The sequence below is a fragment of the Gossypium arboreum genome, chromosome 2 (genome assembly GCF_025698485.1).
Source record: "Gossypium arboreum isolate Shixiya-1 chromosome 2, ASM2569848v2, whole genome shotgun sequence".
Taxonomy (NCBI): Eukaryota; Viridiplantae; Streptophyta; class Magnoliopsida; order Malvales; family Malvaceae; genus Gossypium; species Gossypium arboreum.
The window spans coordinates 4,442,762-4,465,278 of NC_069071.1; positions in this window are offsets into that span (position 1 = coordinate 4,442,762).

Genomic DNA, 22,517 nt, shown 5'->3' on the forward strand with positions numbered 1-22,517 from the left:
TCAGGTGCATTTCATCACCTTTTTTTTGCTACATAACTATTAAATGAGTATTTCTTTTATTTCAAAATACCACACTAAAAATGTTAGAGTTTGCGTGACCTAAATCCCATTACTTATTGAAAAAATAAATACAATGGTAAAATAAGGGGATCTGTAACGTGAAGGCCCGCATATAGAGCTTGTCATAGATCTCCATTAAGCACAAAATAGGATTGGAGTTTCACCCCTACGATACGGGCCATATAGCACAAGTTGAATCCGTATAGAACTATTGTTCTTCTATTTGACTTCGATTAGAATAGGATTTTTTCAACTTTTAAATAGACGTAGTTGAAACTCCTCTTGTATCATTCATTTTTTTGATGAAATTGTATCAGTTGTTTTTCAACATTAATTTTTTTATTGCTTTGTGATCGTTCTACTGCGATTATCAACGTTTATTATAACAAAAAAGTTTAACAAACGAATTTTAACGGTGTTAACAATTAAACCTTTTCACTATTTATACTAAATTAATATAGCTCTTAAATAAATCGATTAAAACAACGTAACTTTCTGTAAAAACTAACATGATAATACATGATAATATATTTACCGCATAAAATTTTAAAATAATATAATATAATTTAATGGATTTAAAAGATTAAAATTAAGGCAAATATTGAAATCTCAAAAAAAAAAAACATAATATCTTTGTAAGGCCTTTGCATATTTAAACAAGAAAGGTGTAAAGGGAATTTGTGGGGGTCTCACTTGTTTGATGTAACAACAAATGAAAGATGACAATTTGTCATAGAATTTTTTCCACTGTTTTGATAAGGATTTTTCACGGTTGTAGTTGAGTTACTTCTGCCTTGAATTATTTACACTCATCTGTTTTTTTTTTTTTTTGGCTCAGTATTTATCAGATATCTATCGTTGCTTTTTGAGATTCTTGTTTTCTATAAACGTCATGTAACCTTTTTTTCTTTTCTCATGCAATACATAAATGGGGGTGAATGAGTGTCTCTTTTAACCTTCAAAGTTCATGTCACCATGGAGACCACTAGGTTATATAATGAATCATGCGGTGAATCTCGTGTTTGGTCTATTAGTAATCTATATTATGAGTCTGACTCGTAATGTACACGTGATAGTATTTGCTCTTGTTGAGAATGTATACGTTGTACGAAGAAAATCGATAATGCAGTACTATTTATGAATTATGAATTTAGTTTTTTAAAAAAGTAAGATGATATAGTGATAAAACACGTTACACTCTTAATGAAATAATATCTCCATGTACCTTGATTAATCTTATAGATAGAGGTGTTGCCCTGATCAATCCCATGCAAAGAATAGTTGGATCCCAACAGATGGTCGTAGTAGCAGCAATTTTAAAGGCCAAGAGAGACCATGATATAAACCGTCACCTTAGTTACTCTATCGAAATACTCTATTTCAGATAATTCATTAATCTATTTTCAGATTGTAATAAATTGCAAATATTAGGTGTAGTGGGGCAAGTGGGGGGAGCAAAAATGCTGATAAAATTTCAGACCCCGCCAGGATCTAACATGACTGTGCCCTACAATGATGAAGAGAACTGAAATCTTTTGGTACGAAATTGAGGATTAATTAAGCAATGTCATGACTACCACTTGAGTTATGCTAATTATGGCCAAGGAATCAAACTTTTCTTTCTTTTGAGCATCAAAAAGATACTATAAGAAGTCAAATGTTTTGCACTTTAATTTTGAAAATCAAAATGTTTTTGCACTATTATTTTTACCATTCTTTCTAATTATATTTATAACTTTGTTTTAAAAATAAATTCTATGTTATGATTATTAATTGCATGAATTCAAAGAGATATAAAACTAATGAAATTTTAATATTATTGGCATAAAATAATATTTCTGAGTTTTATGTTTAAATTTGAGTCTCATTATATATAATTATTATATGTAAGAATGTTAATTTATCAGTTCTATTTAAATTTGTGTATTATAATAATTTAATTTAATCATTATATAATTATAAAGCCACGAATTGGTTCATGCATGTGGTGGATAATCATAATTTGTTAGGGACACCCTAATTTCCTGCATATTTATGTAAATTATATATATGTATATATAGTCATTTTATCACTCTGTGAATCTTACTTTATTCTTGTGGTTGAAACTTCAATGTCTTTTAGTTTAGAGTCACGTGTCGAAAATTACAAAATATTCCGACATAAGCAATTGATCTTAGTAAAAGTTTGTCAAATCTTTCAAGAATTTCAAAGCTCTTTGAAGCACACGTTAAGTGTTTATTGACTTTAATCGTAACATAAACTCCAAATTTTAGGATTTCAATATATTGATGTAAATATATAAAATATGTATTATTTATTGTTTAGATTGGGTGATGAATTATTTCAGAAGTTTATAATATAATTTTTAATTATAAAATTTGGAATTTGTGGAATTAGATTTTAATTTTATTGCGTGGAAATGTAATATGTAGATTTTTTAGATTATTCTGATTTTAAGTACCTATATAATATTTTAATTTAAGTTTAAATGTATTTTGGTTTTCAATAGGTTATGACATTGTGTTTGCTTTATAATAAAAAATAATTGTGTTTACTTTTTAATAATAGAAATCGAGGAATATTGAAGAGGGCTATGATTTTTGTAAGGGATAATGTATTATTTGGTATCTAATTTTAATTTTTTTAATGTGATACATGTGTTACTTTTTGGTTCAATATAGTATATGTATTTGATAAAAGTAATATAATTTGGTGCGTGAAGATAACAATGTTAACTTTTTAATGTTTAATTCAGGTTTTAGAATTGATTTGATGAAATCTAATTGCTAAGTTAATTATGAATTTTCATCAAATCAATCCTAAAATTAGAATTAAATCACATCTGTCGAACTGTATTTGACAAATTAAACGTAAGATTAAACAAATTTGTAATTAACTCTACTATCCTATTAATAAAATTGTAAAAATCTTAACTTAATAACATTAGCAATTAACTTTCATTAAATCAATGTTAAAACCAGAATTAAATCTTAAAAAGTTAACATAGTTATCTTTGAGTACCAAAATATATAAATTTTATTAAATACAATAAGTAAATTAAATAAAAAATACACATATATCATATTTAAAAATATCAAACTTGAGAGCTTAATTTTTACGAAAAATTAACTATCAAACAACATAAAGTAAAAGTAATTAAAATTTCGGTTAAACGACTAATTCAGTTAATTAACCTCGAATCAATTGAGAATTGACTAAGATTTAATCGGTGATTAAAATGTTTGAGAGAAATCGATTTTTTCCAAAATTAAAACATCTTTATTAAATATTCCTTACATAATTAGATAACTTATAAAACAAAAACATTAATTGAAAACAGCCAAAAATTTGTTCGGCCGACAATGCACTAATTCATCTTATGCCTAATTAGGCTTTGTTTGTTTGTAGGACATTCAGCCACGGGAATATACTTCTTAGGATTAGAGTCTATATTATAAAGATTAGTAAATAGAAGGGTCGTAAATTTAAAAAAAAAAAAATTGAAAAACCAAAATTAATCCAAACTGATAATGTTTGGTCGGTTTTGGGTAAAATTGTAAAATTACATTATTCAAATCGAATTAAATTATATATTTAACTTATTATCATGAAAAATAAAAGTTAATTTTTGTCATTAGTTTTTGTATTATGTGTAAGTTGTGGATATAGTGCATGAATTTTAATTTGGTCATCTTTGCTCTCTATCAATTCTGACCAAATAATAATTGTTAAATTCATTAAGTTAAATTTTACTATTTTCAAAATCGATGTGACAAACATATTATCATATATATAATATCACGGCACTTACTATTTCTATATATTGCTCAGTCAATTATGGATTTAAAGACTTTTATTTATGTTAAGAATGAAATTTCAAAATTTGAAAAATATAGATGTTAATAAATGATCTAATTGGAGAATATGAACTAAATCTACAACTTTAGACATAGTGTAGGACTAATAGCAAAATTTAACCAAACGAATTTAACTGCTACCATTTAATTAGGACTGAAATGTTAAAACTTGAAAGTAAAATAACTAAAATTGACTAATTCTAAAACTACAAAGACCGAATATAAGGATTAAATCAACAATTTATGCAGAGTATATAGACTTATAGCAGAATTTGATAAAAATAAATATTCTATCTTAACCATACCCAACCCAATTGTGGTGCCAAACTAAATTTCAAAACAAAGCCCAAATTTACGTAACTTCTGAACCGAACCGATTAATGTAAAAAAACTCTTTCAGGGACGTTCAATTTATGTAAACTTGTAAACTTTTAAAATAGAATCAGTAGATGCTCATTCATAGCAATTTACCCAATATCTCATTTTATGATTAACATTTTAAAATTGAATTTAAAATTAAAAATATTTTTATTATTTAAATTAAGTTAAGTTGACCATGAGCCATCAATGATTTTTGTTAACTGTTGGGATGCCCAGTTTCACGGACTGGTAATATGAAATTATAGATGGGCTTTTGAGGTTCAAAGCAATAAATAGTAGGAAGAGGTAAAATTTAGCCAATAAACTCCAACTGATTTTGGACCTTACTTTTTTGAAGTTATTGTTATGCTTATACATAATTTTGTGTTTAATTTTCTAGTGTTTAATTTAGTTTTGAGTATTGATTTGATGATTTTCTTCTCCTTTCCTTTCATGGGATTACTCCTTGTATTTATAAGGTACGGTTCTTTGACGGGATGTGTTAGGGGATAATTACGTGCCGTGCATGATGACATGTTATCCCTTCTAGTCCTTACATGTATCCTTTGAGGAATTTTTTGAAGAGGTATCCTTGCGGGTGTACGAATAAGGAGATGGCGAGCTGTGGCCATTTGGCGGACGAGAGAATGGCAAGTTATGAATATTAGGCGAACAAGAGGATGGCGAGCTGTGTGGATTTTCTTAGTCAAATTATCATTTGGAACGAGTCACAAGACATGTAATGATAATAATGTTAATTATATATTTATTTAATTTATAAAATATAGTGATTTAATTCAGGTTACATGATTTGATTTGTAAAATTTTTTAAAACTTTAGTAGAAAAGGGAGGTAGTATTATTTTAGAAAGAAAAAAAAGAGAGAAAATGTGAAGTAATAATAGTCATTCTTTTATACAACACTTTAGCCGACCGTGGTTAAGGCTTTTCTTTTTGTTTTGTTTCCGGGGAAGTAGTTTTCTAGGGAAGGATTAGGTTGTCTTATTTTAATAGAATTCTTTTATCATTTTACTAATTGATTATATGCTTGTTAGTTAAGTATATTATTATAACTAAATTATAGTACATTTAATAACTAAAAATATATTTTGTATAAAATATATAACAATGAAATGGTAGATTTAAAATAACAATAAAATAAAATCATATAATTTATTAATGATGCGGTTGTCTGAATCACAAATAAAAAAGATAATTAGTTTATATTCAAGTTATCTTTTAAGAAAATATTAAGTTTTTATTCATTCTAATATCAAATTTAAATTTTGGACTTTTTCTCAAACAGCAACCAGAATTCACAATTACAGGTAATACATATTATTAATAGAATAGATAAATATAATTATAATTTCAATTAATATATTCATTTAATTAATATCAAAATCAAGTTATTATAATTTATAAATGAATGAATTGATAATCAAAAATATTTTTTGACTTAAACCAAAATAAATTTAGATAAAATTTATATGTGATGAAAGTCGATTTACCCTAATTTAAATCTCATACCTTAAAATATTGAAAATAAAGACAAAAAAAGAAACAAAGAAAAGAAAAGAAAAAAGAAAAGCAAATGGGTTAAATCTGTTTCTTCATTATTTTCTGAAATGCTAATTGTTTGAATATCTTTCTTACCTAGTTTTCTGGAAATTTAACCTTGTTTGGTGCTATATATGTAAATCTAAAAATGGAATGCCCATAGGACCGTGATGTTGATGATGATGTTTGTGTAAATTAGATTTTTTTTTTGTTATCTTAGCTAGGAGTTTTAGTCAAATTTGTATTAAATAATTATCTTGATTTATTGGTTATTTTGTTGAGTAAAGAGTTCTAGTCTTTAGAAGTTGTTAGTCTCATAAAAATTTGTAAAACTACTATAACATATTATTTTGTTCTTTTTTATAAACTCTAAAGAATACGTTGATAATGAGGATAAATTTTTCTTTAGTAAAAAAATTTAAAGTTCTCCTTCTTTATTATTAAAATTCAACATTTGGTATCAAAGCCTGAAGCAGATGGCATATGATAGCTATAGGTTTGTACAACTATCAATTCTTTGTTTTGATGGTTTTTATGATTTTTGGAGTATGCTGATGGAGAATTTCTTTAAGGTCTAAAGAATACTAGGACATTGTGGAGAGTGGTGTAGCTGAATCAACAACAAGAGAAACGCCTATTGAAGCACAAGCTAAGGCTTTGGCAAATTGAAAACTAAAAGATTTAAAAGAAAAAAACTACTCATTTCAAGCAATTGATCATTGAATTTGGGAAATAATTCTCCAAAAGTATACTTCCAAGCAAATTTGGGATTCAATGAAAAAGAAGTTTTCAGGATCAAATAGGGTATTATATTCATATATTCATATATTCATATAATTAAATCAAGTTATTATAATTACAATCAATATATTCATATAATTAAATCAAAATCAAGTTATTATAATTTACAAATAAATGAATTGATAATTAAAATATATTTTTGACTTAAACCAAAATAGATTTAGATAAAATCTACATGCGATGAAATTCGATTTACCCATTCAATTTAAATCTCGTACCTTAAACTATTGAAAATAAAGACAAAAAAAGAAGAAAAAAGAAAAGCAAATGGGTTGATCAATTTCTTCATTATTTTCTGAGATGCTGATTGTTTGAATATCTTTTACCCAATTCTTAGAAATTTAACCTTTTTTTGTGCTATGCAAATCTAAAAATGGAATGCCCATAGGACCTAATGTTGATGATGATATTTGTGTTTATTAGATTTTTTTGTTTTATTAGTTAAGAGTTATAGCCAAATTAGTATTAAATAATTATCATGATTTATTGGTTATTTTGTTGAGAAACTTTAGAAGTTGTTAGTCTTCTAAAATTTTGGAAAACTATTACAACAGATTATTTTGTTCTTCTATTTAATTCTAAAAAGTACGTTGATATTGAGGACAAGTTTTTCTTTAGTAAAAAAGATTTAAAGTTCTCTTTTATTATTAAAATTCAACATTTGGTATCAAAGCCTAAACAGATGGCATCTGATAGCAATGGCTTTGTCCAACTATCAATTCTTTATTTTGATGGTTTTTATGATCACTGGAGTATGCTGATAGAGAATTTCTTTAAGGTCTAAAGAATATTAGGACATTGAGGAGAGTGGTGTAGCTAAATCAACAACAAGAGAAATTCCTATTGAAGCATAAGCTAAGGCTTTGGTAGATCAATAACTCAAAGATTTAAAAGAAAAAAAAACTATTTATTACAAGCAATGGATCATTGAATTTTGGAATCAATTCTCCAAAAGGATACTCCCAAGTAGATTTGGGATTCAATGAAAAGAAGCTCTTAGGATCAAATAGGGTTAAGCAACCATTGCTTTAATCACTGATAAGAGAATTTGAAAATCTTTAAATGAAGTCAGGAGAATTTGTCATAGATTTCATTGGGAGAACAATGGGAATTGCAAAAAAGATGCGCTTTCATGGTGAAGGCATGAAATATGCTAAAATTATGTTGAAGATACTGATATTGTAACACCCCTCACCTGTATCCGATGCCGGGATAAGGCTCGAGGTGTTACCGAGATCTTACGTTCATAAACATATTAAATCAAGTCACTAGGTTGCGCTCTAATTTAAAACTTTTCAAATATGTATATCCTTTCCCTTAAATAGACCTTCGAGACTTAAAACATGTCTAGAGTGGGTGCGGGACAAAACTGAGAATGTTTGATAAGCTTTGGATACCTTGGAAAATTTCTTTTAACTTGAAGTGTCACACGCTCGTGTGACTTGGGACATGCCCGTACAATCACCCGGTGTCTAAGATTGAGCATTCTATTAAATTCACACGGCCAAGACACACGCCCGTGTGTCTAGCTCGTGTTTATTTAACAGACTTACCATTTTAGATGCAGGGGACAGACGACCATGCCACATGCTCACGGGTGTGGCCCGTGTGTCAGACACGGCCTAGGCACACATCCGTGTACCCAACTGTGTAGACCCTATTAGGCTATTTTCCAAGCCTATAGTCACCCCTTTTTTAACACTTATACTTAATGAATATTAAAAACAAAGTAAAACATAATTATGCTCTCATAAATGATCTTTGCAAAAACTCATTGCATGGAAACCTCATATCATTGGTTTCGTATATGCTAGATTATTTCCCATCTTGTATTTATGTGTTGTCATACCACTTTAATACATTCAAGATTGGCTCGTTCTTATGACTCACTGCCAATTGGAATTCAACCATCTCACATGATTATAAACTTGCATGGAAATTTTGTAGGTCATAGCCTACTTCAAAACAAGCCAATCTCTATGGGCATAAACAAAAAGATAGATTTATCTTTACAAGCCTTAATTTGGCAAATCAAATGACACATATAACAAAATACTCAAAAGACCTATACATGCCATTGAACAATTTAGAAATGTCTTTATAACAAAGCTGGTCTATTTGATAGTATGCTGACTCTCCAACCGTCTTCCAATCTTTACGAGTCCTCGAGCTCTCTGAGAGACAGGGAAAAGAGAGGGGTAAGCATTCTCATGCTTAGTAAGCTCGAATAACCGGAAAGTAAACTTACAAAGTAATTAGCACGCAATCAAATTGGGTAATAAATTCAGCATAGGATGACTTCCCTATCACTTACACTCAATCAATGAGTTAGTCACATAACAATGCACTATGAAAGTTATCTTAGATGAGCTCATCATTCAACATCTCATTTGTATATATATGTCACATCAATCTCATTGAGTTTCTAGGAAATCTCGATGGAATATCTATTTACCGTCAATTCGTACAATGATTGTTTCAGATATGCACTCCCGCGAACCTCACATCTTATGGCAGGATTACCAGTCCAGGCTAAATCCCCCATTTTATGAACTCATAAGGTGATGTCGGGATTACCAGTCCAGGCTAAATCCTTTATAACGACAAACACCTTTATTGAGCTTGGATCTGAATTACTAGTCCAGGCTAAATTCAGATCTTAATCGGATTACCCGTCCGGGCTAGATCCTTTTATAAATGAGATCAACGGATTACCCGTTTGGGCTAAATCCTTACTGCAACACATGCAGGACTTCATTACACATGTCAATCATGGTTTATCCATGGAATTCCCTTTTTAACCTCAACTGAGACATTTATCGTAATTCATACTTAAACATGCATTTCATAGAATTTCATGTTATTAATAAATGCAATCATCATTCATAAATCATATAATTAGGCACATTGAGTGTTTACTTAAAGTTATCCGAACTTACCTGGTATTCGTTCCGGTGTCGTGTTTCGGTTATTCCGAAACCTTTCGTTTTCCTCCATCGACCTCTGGAATTTGTTTCTCGGGGCCTATAACAATAAAAATAGATCATTAACACTCCACATTATACATTTCAAGTCTAAATTCCACCTCCGGTCCAAATGACCGTTTTGCCCATCACCTTTCACATTTTTACAATTTAGTCCCTAGGCTCTTATAATGAAACGCATGCAATTTCTACCTTACTCAAGCCTAGCCGAACACTTTTTGCTTTTATGGTAGCCCACATTTTCCATTATTTTCACATTTCTACCACATTTTACAACTTTTGTAAAAAGGCCCCCTTAGGGGTTTTTCATGAAAATCACTTAGGAAAAGTTGTTTAACACACCTCAAACATTCATATTCCTCCATAAAACATCAAAATTCAAGTAAATCATGCATGAGTAAATTTTTAAACATGAACCCTAGCATGAAATATGGGTAGAAATGGAGAGAGTAAGCTACATGGATCTTAAAATTACAAAGAACATTAAAAACGGGGCTTGAGAGCACTTACTAATGAGCTTGAAAAGCTTGGAAACCCTAGCTATGGTGGCTTAGGAATTTTTTCTGGACAAGGGAGAAGAATGGCTGATTGTTGCCTTCTTTTTCCCATTTTATTTCATTAATATGCCAAATGACCAAAATGCCCTTAAGCCATTTTCTTTGAAATTTCATCCATGCAAACCTATTTTTGTAAAAAAACTTAAAAATTGGAAAAATTACTCCCCAAGACCTTTTATTTTACAATCTAAAGCAATTTCATGCAAATTGCTTCTAGAATCCAAGTTTTACAATTTATTCAATTTAGTCCCTAATTTTCCAATTGGGCACTTACTCAAAGAATTCCTTCATAAAACTTTAACACATGCATATTCTCATATTCTAAGCCTTGTAATAATCATAAAATAAATATTTTGATGTCAGATTTGTGGTCCCGAAACCATTATTCTGATTAGGCCCTATTTTGGGATGTTACATTTCTCCCCCCTTAGGGACTTTCATCACCGAAAGTCTTACCAGTGAACAGATTTGGATATTGGCTTCTCATGGTTTCTTCTGGTTTCCATGTAGCCTTTTCTACACCATGTCGATGCTATAAAACTTTTACTAAGGCCATATCTTTATTCCTCAGCTGTTTAACCTCACGAGCTAATATCTTAACTGGTTCTTCTCCATAGGTCATGTCTGGTCGAATTTCAATGTCAGTCGGTGAAATCACGTGAGAGGGGTCTAATCGGTATCGCCTTAACATAGTTACATGGAAGACATCGTGAATCTTTTCCAGTTCAGGTGACAATGCCAAGCGATAAAATAATCTCGTACGGTCTGATAAATCGCGGACTCAGTTTGCCTTTCTGGCCAAATCTCAACACCTTTTTCATGGAGACACTTTCAAGAATACTCTATCTCCAACTTGAAACTCAATTTCATTTCTTTTCAGATCAGCATATGACTTTTGCCTATCCGATGCCGCTTTCAAACAGTCTCGTATCACTTTAACTTTCTCTTCAGTTTTTTTAATCAAGTCAACTCCATAAATTTAATTTTCCTTAAGTTCTGTCTAGTACAATGGAGTTCGACACTTCCTGCCATACAAGGCTTCATAAGGTGCCATCTTCAAACTCGTCTGAAAACTGTTGTTGTAGGCGAATTCTACCAGCGGCAAATATTTTTCTCAGCTACCCTGAAATTCAAGAATGCAACATCGCAACATATCCTCAAGAATCCGAATCATCCGATCAGACTGACCATATGTCTGAGGGTGAAAAGCTATACTAAAACTTAACTTCCTACCAGAATCTCGAAGTGAACCGCGGGTCTCTGTATGAAATAATCGACAATGGTACTCCGTGCAATCTTACTATCTCAGAAATATACAGGTCGACCAATCTATTAAGGGAGTAATCTATCCTCATCGGAATAAAATGAGCCAACTTCGTCAACTTATCTACTACGACCCATATGACATCTTTCTTCTTCGGAGTCAATGGCAATCCTGTCACGAAATCTATAGTAACTCTATCCCACTTCCATTCGGGGACCATCACAGGTTGTAGCAAACTTGAAGGCACTTGATGTTCAGCTTTAACTTGCTGACATACTAGGCATTTCAACACAAATTTGAAAATATCTCTTTTCATGCTGTTCCAGCAGTACATTTTCTTCAAATTGTTTTACATCTTGGTACTTCCCGGGTGAATTGACAAACAACTGTTATGTGCTTCTTGCAAAATTTTCCGAATAAGTTTATTGTTTTTGGGTACACAAACCCTATCTTTGAACATCAAACATCCATCAGAACCAATCTGAAAATCTGATTCAATACTTGACTCACATTGAGTTCTTTTAGCTTGCAAGTCATCATCATTAGTTTGAGCATCATAGATTTCCTAAAGGAATGTCGGCCTAGCCTCTAGCTCAGTCAAGACTGAACCATCATCAAGCAATGCAAAACGAGCATCCATGGCCCTTAAAGCAAACAAGAATTTTCTATTCAACGCGTCAGCGACCATATTCGCCTTTCTCAGGTGATAGTCAATAATCAGTTCGTAATCCTTGATTAACTCTAGCCACCTCCGCTCTCTCAAATTTAATTCTTTTTGAGTCATCAAATACTTCAAATTCTTGTGGTCAGTGAATATGTGGCAAGTCTCACCGTATAAATAATGCCTCCAAATTTTCAAAGCAAAAACGATGGCGGCAAGTTCTAGGTCATGTGTAGGATAGTTCTTCTCATGCGGCTTCAACTGTTGTGAAGCATAGACTATTACCTTGCCATCTTGCATAAGTACACAACCCAGTCCATTTGAGGATGCGTCACTGTAGACAACAAATTCTTTTCCCGACTTAGGCAATACTAAAATAGGAGCTTCAGTTAACACTGTCTTTAACTTCTCAAAACTTTGTTGACACTTTTCCATCCATTCAAACTTAACATTTTTCTGTAACAATCTCGTCATCGGAGTTGCTATCATGGAGAATCCTTTCACAAATATTCGATAGTAACCGGCTAAGCCCAAAAAGCTTCTAACCTCGGTTACATTCTTAGGTGGTTTCCATTCGACAATAGCAAAAATCTTACTTGGGTCAACTTGGATGCCTTCACCCGAAACAATATGACCTAAAAATCTAACTTTCTAAAGCTAAAACTCACTCTTGCTAAACTTAGCATACAACTGCTTTTCCCGCAAAGTCTGCAACACAATTCTCAAGTGCTTTGCATGTTCTGACTCATCTTTGGAATAAATCAAGATGTCATCAATGAACACAACGACAAACTTATCCAAATATGGCCGGAAGATCCTATTCATTAGATCCATGAATACGGCCGGTGCATTCGTTAACCCAAACGGCATGACGAGAAATTCATAATGATCGTACCTTGTTTTGAAAGTTGTCTTAGGATACTTATTCTTGGATCCTTGGCAAATGATACTTATTCTTGATAGTTACCTTGTTCAGTTACCGGTAATCTATACATAGCCTCATCGAACCATCTTTCTTCTTAACAAATAGTACGGGAGCACCCCAAGGTGAAGAGCTCGGCCTTATAAAACCTTTATCCGTCAGCTCTTGCAACTGTGCTTTTAACTCCTTCAGTTCGATTGGCGCCATTCTGTACGGAGCAATAGAAATGGGAGTTGTCCCTGGGTCCAACTCAATACCAAACTCTATCTCCCTTTCAGGAAGTAATCCGGGTAATTCTTTCGGAAACACTTCTGGATACTCACATACTATCGGCATAGACTCTGTAACGCCCGTACCCAAGACCGTCGCTGGAGTCGAACACGAGGTGTTAATAGACTTAATTCATTACTTAGACAGCTCAAACAATTTATTTTTAAAATTTTCAGTCAAGCTAACAATCTGCGTCATAGTCGCTTAAAAATTCATATATCGAGTTAAGAAACTCAAAATCTAATTCCGTAAATTTTCCCTGAGACTAGACTCATATATCTATTTACTAATTTTTTTCTAGAATTTTTGGTCAAGCAAATTAGTACAGTTTATTAGTTAAAGTCTCCCCAGTTTCAGAGTTTGACTGCTCTGACCTCTATGTATTACGAATCAGATATCTCCCTGTACAGAGTTTCAATGACTATGATGTTTCTTTCTAATAAAACTAGACTCAATAAGGAATCTGTACATATAAATCATGACTTCTAATTATCTTTGAAAAATTTATGGTGAATTTCCAAAGTCAGAACAGGGGATCCAGAAATCGCACTGGCCCTGTTTCACAAAAATTTAAACATCTCATAAAATATAACTCATATACCTGTTTTGTTCCATCCATATGAAAATAGACTCATAATTATTCAATTCCATATATTATTCATCATCTAATTGTATCTCTACTATTTTTAGTGATTTTTCAAACTCACGTCACTGCTGCTGTCTGAATCTATTTTATGGTAAATTTTACCTATTTCATGGTTTCCATGGATTAGCTAGCAATTTAGCATACATAACACCAAATATGATCATGATTAGCCATTCCAATGGCTAATCATTACCAAGCATTTCCATACCACTCAATAACCATATCATAAGACCATATACACAAAATGATTATAATGCTATACATGCCATACTCAAAATATACAAGCCATTATGCCAAGATGGTATACGGATAGTGTGAGTGTGCCTCCGACCGTTTCCGATTTCCGAGCTGGCTTGTCAACACTACAAGGAATGAAAAGGAGGGAGTAAGCATAAATGCTTAGTAAGTTCACATGCAAATAGCAAGTAACATAACCATAAATGCAAACATAAAACATCATTTGCATAATCATCACCAAGACATTCATATAACATTTTCATTTATCATCTTACCATATTGTTGTTATATCGAGTTTTCAACCCGAGGGTTAAGTACATACCTGTTCAAATTATCCATTTCACAACACTTACCAATACGTCCCTTTCATCTTGAGTATTCCTCCATTTGAGTAGAACTTTACCCGTTGAACACATCGGAATATAATTCGGATACATGGAAAGTTTGCACATAAGTGCCACATATGTAGTCAAGCTACCAAGTAACCCGCCCATAAGTGAACTCGGACTCAACTCAACGAGCTCGGGCGTTCTCATCCATAAGTGAACTCGGACTCAGCTCAACGAGCTCGGATGCCTAGTTACATCTCTCGAACTCGGACTCAACTCAACGAGTTCGGACATTCGCATCCATAAGTGAACTCGGACTCAACTCAACGAGTTCGGATGCTCAACCATCCTAGTGACATGTCACTTGTATCCTAATCTATTCCTAAGGTTCAAACGAGATTTTTCCCTCAATCTCACATTTGTCGTCTTCCATGGAATATCGGAACCGATACTCGGTAGCAATTCATATTTATCAAGTAGTAAACATAATTTGCATATTACTCAACATTAACCACAAAGCATAATATTTCACGATAAAAAAATCAGCATATCATATAATTAACATCAATAACTTAAAATAACAATTATGCTACATTATTTACACATGAACTTACCTCGTATGCGAAAATGGCTACTTTTACCATTTCGTCCACAACTTGGTATTTTCCCCATTTTAGCCTGAATTTTAGTTTTCCTTGCTCTATCATTTAAAATATAGTCTAATTAGGACTCACATTATTCAAATTGACTCAAAATCATATTTTGGAAAAATTACAATTTTGCCCCTAAACTTTTGCATATTTACACTTTTACCCTAAAGCTCGTAAATTAAACTTCAGCATATTTTCTTATGTTTTATGACATGCTGATCATTTTTCCCTTCTATGGCAACATCAAATTCTCACTCTAACATGTACTTATGACTATTAGGTATTTTTACCGATTAAGCCATTTTGCTAGTTTTCGCTTAAAACCGAGTAGCACAAGTTTTCTAACATAATTTAAAACCTCATATTATATCATAAAACATAAAAATACACAAATTTCACCTATGGGTATTTTTCCAAATATAAACTCTAGGTTAAATTATTGCTAGCATAAGCTTAATCGAGCTACCGGGACTCCAAAAACGTAAAGAACTTGAAAAACGGGGCTAGAATGGACTTACAATCGAGCTTGGAAGCTTGAAAAACCCTAGCCATGGTTTCTCCTTGCTATATTCAGCCATGTGGTTGAAGATGAGCAAAATTGGCTTTTAATTTTGTATTTTAATTCATTTTACCCTAAATGACCAAAATGCCCTTACTACTAAACTTTCCAAAATTCCATCCATGTCCAATTTTGTCCATAGACTTAGAAATTGGTAAAATTGCTATTTAAGACCTCCTAATTAATATTTCAAAACAATTTCATACTAGAAACTTCTAGAATGCAAGTTTTACAAATTATTCGATTTAGTCCCTAATTTCAATTTAAGCACTTTATGCATAAAATTTCTTCACGAAATTTTCACACAATCATGCAATCATATCATAGACCTCAAAATAATCATAAAATAATTATTTCTATCTCGGATTTTGTGGTCACGAAACCACTATTTCGACTAGGCCCAAAATCAGGATATTACAACTCTCCCCCCCTTTAGGGATTTTCGTCCCCGAAAATCTTACCAGAAAAGTAGTCTTCACTTTTAATCTCATATTCGGTGCCAAAGAACTTTCACTTAGACTGTACCTCCAATACATCTCTTTGATTTCTCATATGATCTGAAAGCTTACAGTCTCAACTCTCAACTGTTCTTAAATTTTCAACCCTTGTCAGTTTCCCATGATATCATGACATAAAACTTGGATCTTAACTTGATTAATGGAGACCGGAATTCTAAGAAATACAACAATCAAAGAGACCTAAAATTTCATGAATCTGATGAGTAGGAATTCATTCAATACAATATGATTTATAGATCTCGCTAAACATTTAACAATAGGATACATCACATTTTCCTCTTTCTGCTATGGAATTAATTCTGATATGGCCTCAAGAATAATCTTTCTCATTTCCATCCCAATGTCAACACTGACAAGAATAATTTTGATAGATTCCAATGCTCGGCTTTAACCCCTTTAACAACTCTGATTTTATGTAACATCGAATGCTCTAAACTGTCACATTAGCTCACTGTCTTGAAACACATCACAATTCATACAACAGTACATTACTGAAAGTCAGGAAGTCTTTACTCAATGTAGACTAGTCTAGTTCAGACGCTTCGGTTACCAATATTCTCATCTATCCAAACTTTGTCAACATGTAATAAACTTTTCAGCTTTCACAAGACGAAAGCCTTATCATTCGTAGTGACTTTAACTAATATCAAACTCTTTCTAATAAATATACACTTCTCGTTCAGACTATTTACTCTTTTATTCGTACAAAATGAAATTCTATTATCAGACTTGGGAAAAATAATCCTGAAATAATTGTCACATGAAATCTTTCAAATAGATAATTCACCATACCGACTGAAACTCGCGCTTTTATCACTTATGCCTTTACTGATGTCAAATCCTTACACAGAAATTAGAAAAAACCCCAATACTAAAATCACCACATTACCAAGATCAAATTAGAAGTATAGTCATATTTGACATGATTATCACGAGCTGAAGAACGCACTTCGAACACGAGTCATAATTGACAAATTATGGAACAAAGATAACAAGGAAACCGAATAAAGAAGTCCAAGATAGAGAAATCCAGAATAAAGAAATCCAGAATAAAGAAATCCAAGATACGATACAATGCCGGAGAATCGAAAACCAAACTCATAGAGAAAATACGAGAATACCCGATAATTCTTCAAAGAAAGAAAGTCCGAAGAAAACATCATTTAATCCCATGAAATCAAATATAACAAGATCAATATATCTTCCCATACATATATATCGATGAAGCATCAAGTAGAAGAAAGCAGAATCATAATATCATATGTATTCTCTCATCAATTCTTATCGACGAAATGAAATAGAATACCCGATGAAATAGAGCAATATAAATTATAAACCGGTCAGGACTACCAATGCTTTCATCCAACACCGAGATTAAAAGACATTCCCATATAACAAGAATTTCTTGAAGATCAATAGCCATAGAAATATTTCGAGAACGGTAAACACATAGAACATCTCAAAAGAGACGCTAAATCTGTCCAATCATAACTGTCACACTCAGATTGTTCACATTTCAAATATCATTTCCCCAACTAGTTCTGCGTCACAAATTTCATATTAAACCATTCACTAAAGAATGCCGATTCTGAATAAATTTCAATTTACACTTTTCTCGACCTTGCACTGAGTAATTCGATTTACTAAAGAGAATTCCTTCTCTAACTGAGACGAAGGTATAATTCCAATAATCTTTATATCAATCCGATACTTTCTTGGCTCGACTTTACTTATCAGCTCATTTTCAATCTCTGATCATACTTATAATTATTCTATCATTGAACTCTTTGGGTTCTCAACCGGAAACTTATTCAATACAAATCTCATGAAATTCCATTATAAGTACCACTTTGGTAAGGGGGAAAGGTTGTAGGACCTCTGACTCGACTTTCTTATACATACACATATGACACAACTCCCATCATCATAGCAACATCATCAAAATCATGTCATTCATTCATGTTGGCTTACACCAATTTTCCTATTGTCCCATTTAGACAATATACTTATGCATACATTCTATGTTTTCTAGATAGCTTTACTTATCCATTCATTTAATTAATTTAATTCATGCTTATGACATCATATAAGGCCAAACAAACATAGATATTTGCATCACAATCACAACTTTCATTTTGTGCATCATCGTGTACATATCATTACAATCATATAATTCAGTCCAACAATTTAACATAGATAAGTTCATTTCATTATAATCCTTTATCTCATAAAAATTGTATATCATTAACATTCATCAACATTCGACGTCCAAATCAAGACAATGGCATTTTCATTCATATCATAATATTATGACTTTTATTCATATCTCTACTACTTTCTATTTATTCCGTTCATCTTATCAAGTAAGCCATATACACTACATCATATGAGCATTAAGCAAGTATGGATATTTATCACATATGTATCATAAACTTTTATTCATACTTTTCTAAACCGAGACTTATCATAATCATAATTTTACTCAAATACCTTCATATAACATTGAACATGGTCAGCACAGCTCGGTTGGAGAGTACCCTGTCTAAATAAGGTGGTACTGTACTCATACGTGTCGGAAGACATCACACTATCACAGATCAGTGGCATGTATAGCTAAACTTTTACACATGTTAGGTTAGTCCGAGAACTGACTAAACCTACTCTGATACCACTAAATGTAACGCCCCGTACCCGAGACCATCGCCGGAGTCGAACACGAGGTGTTAATAGACTTAATTCATTACTTAAACAGCTCAAACAATTTATTTTTAAAATTTTCAGTCAAGCTAACAATCTGCGTCATAGTCGCTTAAAAATTCATATCTCGAGTTACGAAACTCGAAATCCAATTTCGTAAATTTTCCCTGAGACTAGACTCATATATCTATTTACTAATTTTTTATAGAATTTTGGTCAAGCAAATTAGTACAGTTTATTAGTTAAAGTCTCCCTATTTTAGAGTTTGACCGCTCTAACCTCTGTGTATTACTGAATCGAGATATCTCCTGTCATGAGTTTCAATGACTATGCCGTTTTTTCTAATAAAATTCACCATATATCTAGTAAACATGGAAGTTCGCACGAGTGATCTGCGTACCTTTCCTCTTGCGAGTAAATATTCGACGGAGGAATCAGTAAATATAAATCATGACTTCTAATTATCTTTGAAAAATTTATGGTGAATTTCCAAAGTCGAACAGGGATCCGAAATCGTACTTGCCCTGTTTCACAAAAATTTAAACATCTCATAAAATATAACTCATATACTGTTTTGTTCCATCCATATGAAAATAGACTCATAATTCTTCAATTCCATATATTATTCATCATCTAATTGTATCTCTACTATTTTAGTGATTTTTCAAACTCACGTCCTTCTTCTGTCTGAATCTATTTTATGGTAAATTTTACCTATTTCATGGTTTCCATGGATTAGCTAGCAATTTAGCATACATAACACCAAATATGATCATGATTAGCCATTCCAATGGCTAATCATTACCAAGCATTTTCATACCACTCAATAACCATATTATAAGACCATATACACAAAATGATTATAATGCTATACATGCCATACTCAAAATATACAAGCCATTATGCCAAGATGGTATACGGATAGTGTGAGCGTGCCTCCGACCGTTTCCGATTTTTGAGCTGGCTTGTCAATACTACAAGGAATGAAAAGGAGGGAGTAAGCATAAATGCTTAGTAAGTTCACATGCAAATAGCAAGTAACATAACCATATAAGCAAACATAAAACATCATTTGCATAATCATCACCAAGACATTCATATCACATTTTCATTTATCATCTTACCATATTGTTGTTATATCGAGTTTTCAACCCGAGGGTTAAGTACATACCTGTTCAAAGTATCCATTTCACAACACTTACCAATACGTCCCTTTCATCTTGAGTATTCCTCCATTTGAGTAGAACTTTACCCGTTGAACACATCGGAATATAATTCGGATACATGGAAAGTTTGCACATAAGTGCCACATATGTAGTCAAGATACCATGTAACCCGCCCATAAGTGAACTCGGACTCAACTCAACGAGCTCGGGCGTTTGCATCCATAAGTGAACTCGGACTCAACGAGTTCGGATACCTAGTTACATCTCTCGAACTCGGACTCAACTCAACGAGTTCGGACATTCGCATCCATAAGTGAACTCGGACTCAACTCAACGAGTTCGGATGCTCAACCATCCTAGTGACATGTCACTTGTATCCTAATCTATTCCTAAGGTTCAAACGGGCTTTTTCCTTCGATCTCACATTTGTCGTCTTCCATGGAATATCGGAACCGATACTCGGTAGCAATTCATATTTATCAAGTAGTAAACATAATTTGCATATTACTCAACATTAACCACAAAGCATAATATTTCACGATAAAAAAATCAGCATATCATATAATTAACATCAATAACTTAAAAATAACAATTATGCTACATTATTTACACATGAACTTACCTCGTATGCGAAAATAGCTACTTTTACCATTTTATCCACAACTTGGTATTTTCCATATTTTAGCCCGAATTTTAGTTTTCCTTGCTCTATCATTTAAAATATAGTCTAATTAGGACTCACATTATTTAAATTGACTCAAAATCATATTTTGGAAAAATTACAAATTTGTCCTTAAACTTTTGCATATTTACACTTTTTCCCCAAAGCTCGTAAATTAAACTTCAGCCTATTTTCTTATGTTTTATGACATGCTGATCATTTTTCCCTTCTATGGCAACATCAAATTCTCACTCTAACATGTACTTATGACTATTAGGTATTTTTACCGATTAAGCCCTTTGCTAGTTTTCGCTTAAAACCGAGTAGCACAAGTTGTCTAACATAATTTAAAACCTCATATTCTATTATAAAACATAAAATACACAAATTTCACCTATGGGTATTTTTCCAAATATAAACCCTAGGTTAAATTATTGCTAGCATAAGCTTAATCGAGCTAAGGGACTCCAAAACGTAAAGAACTTGAAAAACGGGCTAGAATGGACTTACAATCGAGCTTGGAAGCTTGAAAAACCCTATCCATGGTTTCTCCTTGCTATATTCGGCCATGGGGTTGAAGATGAGCAAAATTGGCTTTTAATTTTGTATTTTAATTCATTTTACCCCTAAATGACCAAAATACCCTTACTACTAAACTTTCCAAAAATTCCATCCACGTCCAATTTTTGTCCATAGACTTAGAAATTGGTAAAATTACTATTTAAGACCTCCTAATTAATATTTCAAAACAATTTCATACTAGAAACTTCTAGAATGCAAGTTTTACAAATTATTTTATTTAGTCCCTAATTTCAATTTTAGCACTTTATGCATAAAATTTCTTCACGAAATTTTCACACAATCATGCAATCATATCATAGACCTCAAAATAATCATAAAATAATTATTTCTATCTCGGATTTTGTGGTCACGAAACCACTATTCTGACTAGGCCCAAAATCAGGATATTACAGACTCAATCTTCAACTCTGTTTCTTTAGTGTTCAGTACAAATGCAAGATAGGCTTTAAATCCTTTCCTCATATATCTTTGAGCAACCATTACCGTGATTACAACCGGTGGCGAACCCAATTCTCTTGAATCGACCTGAAGCATCCCACTATCCGGGCATTTCAATTTAATATACTTACTACCACAATTTACAATTATATCATGAAGGGCTAACCAATCCATACCAAGTATTACATCAAATTCATCAAATGGTAACAACATAAGATTAGCCGGAAAACAATGACCTTGAATCATCAAAGAACAATTCTTACAGACTTTATCAACCATGACTGGTCTGCTTAGTGGGTTCGATACTTTAATAATAAATTCTGTAGGCTCAATGAGTATGCTCATTCTAGATACCAAGCTCATGCAAATGTATGAATGCGTCGACCCCGGGTCAATTAAGGCAAGAACACATGTATCGAAAAGAGAAAAAGTACCCGTGATAACATCAGGAGCAAAGGCTTCCTCTCGAGCACGTATTGCATACGTTCTTACCGGGGCTCGAGCCTCTAGTTTTGTAGCGTCTTTAGCCGCAACTCGACTGCCACTAGCACTCTCAGGATATCTCAGAGGTCTACCTCGTGAAATGAGAGTACTCAACTTCAGGGCTACTTCCACTAATTTCTCGACTCGTTCTGGGCAGTCCCTGAGAAAGTGGTCAAGAGATCCACATCTGAAACATGCACCACTCTTCACTCGGTATTCTCCATAGTGAAATTTGTTGCAACTCTTACACTTCGG